Source organism: Crocodylus porosus, unplaced genomic scaffold (assembly GCF_001723895.1).
Source record: "Crocodylus porosus isolate Cpor-Errol unplaced genomic scaffold, CroPor_comp1, whole genome shotgun sequence".
Classification (NCBI taxonomy): domain Eukaryota; kingdom Metazoa; phylum Chordata; order Crocodylia; family Crocodylidae; genus Crocodylus; species Crocodylus porosus.
The window spans coordinates 3,994,187-4,000,517 of record NW_017728932.1 but is presented as its reverse complement, the minus strand read 5'-3'; the positions used below and the strand labels follow the sequence as shown (position 1 = coordinate 4,000,517).

General features: G+C 43.5%; 1 protein-coding gene across 1 annotated transcript in view; it reads left to right on the top strand.

Moving 5' to 3' along the window:
* Positions 1 to 6,331, top strand: part of ANKFY1 (ankyrin repeat and FYVE domain containing 1) — a 46,846-nt gene that overhangs the window by 551 nt on the left and 39,964 nt on the right. The gene's annotated exons all lie outside the window — the stretch shown is intronic.

Sequence of the window (6,331 nt, the reverse complement as noted above, 5' to 3'; positions counted from 1 at the left end):
TGATGGTACGGCACACGATTCTTGTCCCTGTTAGGGCCCCCCCCTAGCAGGTGAGGCAAATGGACCTGCTTTTCTCCGTTTGGGTGGCTTTCCCTCTGCCTGCCTCATTTCTTGCTCAGCTGCCTGTAGGGTTTTGAATGTGAAAGATGTAGTTGGCAGATTGGCTTGCTGGGTGTTGGCAGTTATCTGGTCTTGAGCTGATAGAAACTTCAATGGTGAAGTTGTTGTTAATTTGATGAACTGGATGCAAAGTGCTCTGGCGCGCTGTGTCCTCTGGAAGGCACCGACAGTGCTATCTTTCAGCAGTTGTTGTTGGACCAAAGCTTATGGGTGGAGGGGAGTGAAAGGGAGTATTGAAAGTCATGGAAATCTGGGCAGCATAGGGTGTGACAAGTGAGGTTGGGGGCAGTGAGTTAACTGAATTTTGGGACGGGGCCACACACGTCTGTCTGTTAAAGTACCTTTCACTGTTTGCTGATTGACTAAATCATTCAGTCTTTCCAGGCTGCTGCAGACATTGCTGGTGTAGCCTCGATTATGGTATTAATTTTTGGTGTCAAACTTAAGCTTTTTGCCTTTGCTTTCAAGGGTACTCGGCTTTCCTCTTTTTTTTTTTTTTTTTTTTTCCCCCGATCTCTGTGGTATCCAAAGGCTAATTCCTGCCTCTATTGCCTGCTGGCCAGTGTCAAGTAAGCATCTCTCCTCAGGCTGGGAGGCTCTACATGAAAACATTGGCAGAGCAGCATTGCCCTTCTCAACATATCAGCTCTCCTATGCTCTGATCCATTTTGGGAGGTGGGGATGGTAATTGGTCTTGGTGAGTTGGGAATGACTTCAGCTAGTAGCATCTTGCTGTTTCCTTGCATTTGCAGTGCATGTAAGTCTTCCTTATATTGTAAAGTCTTTGGGTTGGAGACTTGTCCAGTGCTTGGCTTACAAACAGCAAAGTAGAAGTTCTTGATGCTGTAGTAATATAATATAACAATAAAGATAAATCTGTACACAGAATTTTACTTTGGCACTAACCTGTAACACTTAACCAACAAGCAAAGCAAAAGTAACTTTTAGGAGTGCTTGGAGACCCATCTACTGATACCGATTGAACAAAGGTTAAAGTTGCTCTTTTTCCTGTAGGGTCTTTTATTAATATTCTGGTTAGTAGTCAGTAGCAATATCAAATTGTGGACGTTACAGAGTAAACTAAGGGGAACCTCTAGGGCAATATGTTCTTATTCTGTGGAGTACTTGTAAATACTTAGGGTAATACTTTTAAGTGGATGACTTCCTTATCAGAAAACTACGATCACTACTTTGGACTGATATGCAACTCTGTCAGTCAAAGAAAGTATTTATTAATTCTGGAAAACATACTAGTTGGGGGGGCCTTGATATAGTTTCAGGTACCCTACTTTTATGTTGTGTTTTGTAGGCTTGCCTGACAACAGCAGTGTTTTAATGTCCTCTTACTAATTGAGATCCTCTCCTTCCCTCCCCCCCCCCCCCCCCCCCCCCAAAAAAAAGCACAAGTTTCTTTAAATAAAGAGTTCTAATATCATGCAAGTTTTTAAAATTATTTTAAACAATGGTATAAAATGCATATATCAAAGATTGACTTGCAAACTTAACCATCACTAGCAACAAAGCCTAAATTGTGAAAGGCTGTAACAGAGCCCTGGAAACTTCACCTCTTTGAAATCAAATGGTTCTGTAATACCCGGTAACACAACTATAGACTGCATTTTTTTCCTGCTCTGACCTGTTCAAGTCATCAGAGTATTTTGACTTGAAAACTAAGCTGTTGTCCTACTTGTCTATCAAATGACTGTAGGTTGAGAGAGCTGAGCGATCCAAACCATCCTCTTCTTGATGGAACACTTGAAAAATGGCCGGGACCTCGGATGTGCTTAAGACCTTGTCATCCTAATCTGTATGCTCGTGAATGTGGTTTTAAGTACTTGTATTCCCCAGGGCTGTTCACCAGTGCCTCGGGTGACATAAGACAACAATAATCTTATCTAGGATCCCACTTGCCTTTATCAAAGAACTACTTCCATGGCTGACTCGATAATCTTCTCCTTACTTCATCTAGCAGTTGTGTTCCTGGCTTTGTTCAGCCTCTCTTAGGCAGTAGCAAAGCTAATTCAGCATAATTCTATTTTTGCCAGTAATATGAAGCTCCTAGAATGGAAATGCTTTGGGTCATATCTGCTGAAACATGACCTCCCTCTGCGCACCCCTACTCCCCTAACTAGTAGAAATGTGGGCTCACAAATCTGGGTACCTTGACAAATCTGCAATGCATATGATTTGAACACTGCATCATTTGGAACATCAACATTAATATTCAACTCTAAACTGCTAAATTTGGGCTTGTTTGAGATGTATGGAGTCTTTAGGACCTCTTTGCATGTTGCATTTTATGCTGCAATTAATGTGGTAATCATGGCATAAATGGGAAGAGTGCTACTTGTGCACATAATTTAAGGTCCCATAACATGGGGAAACAAGCCGTGAAAATATTACACAAAGTGTAGAAGAATTTTTGTCTGGCTTCTGTGGCATATCAAACTTAATGTATGGCAGGAGCTGATGCAACCTGGTTCAGTCCCAGGGGCTGGGACCTTACATGGGTCTGAAATCAGCTCAGAGATGGACAGTCAGTCCTGGATGGAGGGTGGGGTGGGAGGTGATGAAAGGCTTTCCTGTAGGCTTAGAGTATCCAGCAAGGAAGCTTCCCACTGCCAGGAGCCTCTCTTCCCCTGCACCTGGCAGCCCAGCCAGAGCTGCTGGGCACAAGGCTTTGACAATCAACTGATTGTTTGCTTGGACAGCCATGGCGAATTGGACCCAGGACTGCCTGGGTGAAGCCAACAATTGGCTGATTGTCAGTCCCAACCCTGTACTGGGGTCTCAAAATGATAACAGCGGAGTCCCAGATGGCACAGGAGCTGTATGTAGCTGGAGCTAGCAATAGGCCCTATTCAGGCACTCTGCTTTGAAAGAGCATGATAGGGTTCTGATCCAGTACAGAAATTGTCTTGCCATGCACGTTTTACACTTGTTGGTTTTTGGTTTCCTTCTTGTGACTCGCTAAAAGAAAAGGCTATCAGTTGTATTAAATGCATCTTTGACTCCAGAATACTGGAAACTGCATGCAGGGAAATTACCTGTGCTAAATGCAGAGCTGACATAAGATCAGTGTGCATAGGGGTGATGGTGTTACAACAGGGGCAGGCAATTATTTTGGGTGGAGGGCTGCTTAATGAGTTCTGGTGAGCTGTGGAGGGCAGCATGGGCTCCTGGAGACTGACTACACTAGGAAGCACTGCCAGTGGTGAGTGGGAGGGGCCACTTGTATCCCATGCTGAGCAGCAGCATTGTTTTCCCTGCTGCTGCTGAGCCTGGGCAGCTGAGCCTGAAGCAGGCATGGGGTCAGAGTGGTGCACCTCTGCCCCAGTACTGCAGGGCTGGGGCCTGCAGTGGTGGCAGCCAGAAAGAGCCTCTGCCACCACCTGGGCTGCCTAGAAAGGCAGCCCAGCTGTGGAGCTGCCCCAACCCAGCTGCATGCCCAGGGGGCAGCAGGACATGCCACAGCTGGACAGTGCCTGGGCCAGGTGGGACCAAGGAACCCACATGGGCTGTATTTGCCCACCCCTGTGTTAACTTTCATTAGCACCTGACTACCGTTATGCTGGATATTGGCTAACAATATTGTGGACTAAAGCAATGTTTGAAGTAAGTATAACCCTATTGGCAAGCTAGAACATGTAATCTTGCCCAACACAGCCACTAATTACTTTCACATCAGCAGGGATGGATCGTATCTGGCCTTGTGTACAGTAATGCGCTGCGCAAACTTGCATGATGTATCACACCAATGCAAGAAGCAAGTTCCTGTCTCCTGGCAACTTTGTAGCAAGTTAATGGCTGGACCAACACTCTCTCTCCTTACCTGCTTGGTGAGATGAGGGATGCAAACTTGCAGTCTAAGTTCCCCTTAAATTTCCGCTATGTAGAAGTGAAGGTACCTATCCCAACAGCCAAAGCTTGGCAGAGTGGTTGCAGGACTCCAGCAGCAGCCTGAGACCAACCAGGATAATCCTTTCCAATTTATAGGCAGAACCTGGAAGCAGCAATGAAACTATATCAAACTTGTTAACTTCATGCAGAAAGATCTTTGAACAGTTCTATAATAATAGCATTGGGGGAAGGTGTAGAGCTGGAGACTATGTGGTATAACTTCTGGGGGCAAAGAAACTCATGAACAAAGAAGGAGTTTACCCCAACACCACAATATTTAACTTCTACAGGATGACTTGGATCACAGCTTTCATAGCATGTGGTCTCCTGTCACCATTATAACAGTAAGATCCACTTGGTCCTGCCATTGGTGACTTAACATCTGTTGGGTCAAGCAATGGGATTCAGGGCTAGTGTTAAAGGATTGACATGACAACTTGTTTGATGAATGACAGAAAGGCTTTATTTACTACAAGTATTCACTGTTGTATGAGCCTAAAGCAGAGTGCAGTATATTTAGCGGTAAAAGTGATAATATTTTACCAGTACAGGCAAAGGGACCATCTACCTTGTCAGCTTCTCTAAGGTGTGCATCCTTTTTCCAGAAGATCAGCTCAGTGCAGTAGCAGTCCTTGCCAGGATGATTTCTCATTCTTGAAGCATGGCCTGTTAGCTGTTTTGTTCTTCTTTTTATACCCTGTAGCTCAGCGTCTTCAAAGCATTCTTGTAGTTGTGTAAATCGAGAGAGAGTCTCAAGTAGTAATTAACGGGAAAATCCTATTAATCAAACTGTTAATTATTGGTTATCAGAAAGTCCCAGTTTTGAATGACTTCCCATCCTCAGTAACAAGGTTATCCATTTCTGTTTCATTGGAACATGCGAGGAAATAAATTAACAACCAGGAAAAACGCAAGGTTTTTGATGAATTGTTCTCGGGAAATCAAGGGAGCCACTGGGGCAGGAGGGACACGCCTATCAGAGCCCACATGGAGAATGTCTCTTTCTGCACATAAACATGAATTAATTGCAAAAGAAATATTAACCGTATTACTAAATGAAGGATAGACATTTCACAGTTACATACCAGGCAAATAGGAACCTATTTTAAAACAATATACAAAATAGTAAGATAAACTAGAAGTGATGCCTCTTTTTGCCACAAGGCTCAGGCACAGACTCGTATTCTCTTGCGCTGCACAGTTGTCATCAGTATCTTGTATTTTAGCTTTTGCGAGTAGGCCCAGCTCAGCTTGAGTTTTGCAGTTACCAGGATCCCTAAAGGAAGCAGCTGGGAAGGAGCACATCAGGATCATTAGAGCTGCCTAAATGTAAGCTACATGCCCACTGAAAATGTAGCCAAAGAGGAGAGTAACTCTTTCTAAATAAGTATGGTACCTTAAGAAAGAGATCAAAGAAGGTAGGTTACAACTTTCTGGAGGACCTCATTGCATTCCTGTTAAATATATTGCAGGAAAATGAAAGGAGGTTTCTTTTTCAGTTGTACTTCTGTACAACAGCAAATGTGAAAGCAAGTTGGGCTTTACTGGAGGGGGACCACAACTTGGTTTCATTCTCTTAAGTAGCAGTACCTGAAGCGCCCTTTATATAGGCAAAAATGTCTTACTCTGAAACAGATTAGGATAAAGGCTGAGACTTCATCTGAGGGTGGTGCAACTTCTTTGATCCCTATATGGAATCAGAACTCATGGTACAGATGATATCTTTAATTGCAAAAATCCAGCTGCTCTAATAAAATTTTTTGCACAAAAAATCCAGCTGGTCTAATAAAAGATTAGTTGCCTCTACCATGAATTCTGATTCCTTTTGCCTCTGGACCAACCTGGATACTTGGTCTCGATATAATATTCATGGCATTGCTGAACTTGGTTTCAGTGAGCCTGTTCTTCAAATTTTTGAGAAGCACCATGAAATATGTATGTAAACAACCTTAATCCATTAGGGCAATTGTCTGCTTTAAGGGACCAGGGGAAAGACTAAGACATCATATCTGCAGGCAAACTAGATAAGGATACTTTGCCCTGAGGACCTTAACTTGGAAGAAGGCTACACTGACAAACTTCCTTTGCTTGGATATAAGAAAATAAGACTGTTCTGTTGATCACTTCTTCTAGTGACCATTCAAACATTTGATCATGTGGTATTTGCAAAACATGCCTTGTCTTGATATTGATGGCTGAGTTTCATAGTTTCATAGTTCCCTACTTTGTAGGGTCGGAAGGGACCTGAGCAGATCATCATCTAGTCCGACCCCCTGCCATGGCAGGAAAGAATACTGGGGTCAAATGACCC